A 344-nucleotide genomic window follows, 5' to 3' on the forward strand; every position below is an offset into this window, starting at 1 on the left:
TTTGAGCTGGCCCATGCTGACCCCTCGGGGGCCGGGCCGTGCCTCCCTAGGTGGCATGATGTCCCGAGCCGTGCTGAGCCGAGCCGAGCCGAGCCGTGCCAAGCTGAACTGTGCCTACCTAGGATGGCTTGTGTCCTGAGCCATCCTGAACCGAGCTGAGCTGAGCTGAGCTGTGCTGAGCTGTGCTGAGCTGGGCTGCACTGAGCTGACCTGTGCTGGGCTGAGCTGAGCTGCGCTGAGTTGGGCTGGGGTGGAGTGGATTGAGGGTCCCAAGCCCGGAGGCTTGACTCTACTGGTCTTTGCTCCCCAGCCCTGCCTGCTCAGCGCTGCTGTGAGCCCCTGGC

This window comes from Pygoscelis adeliae, unplaced genomic scaffold (assembly GCF_000699105.1).
Source record: "Pygoscelis adeliae isolate BGI_AS28 unplaced genomic scaffold, ASM69910v1 Scaffold458, whole genome shotgun sequence".
In the NCBI taxonomy this organism is placed as follows: domain Eukaryota; kingdom Metazoa; phylum Chordata; class Aves; order Sphenisciformes; family Spheniscidae; genus Pygoscelis; species Pygoscelis adeliae.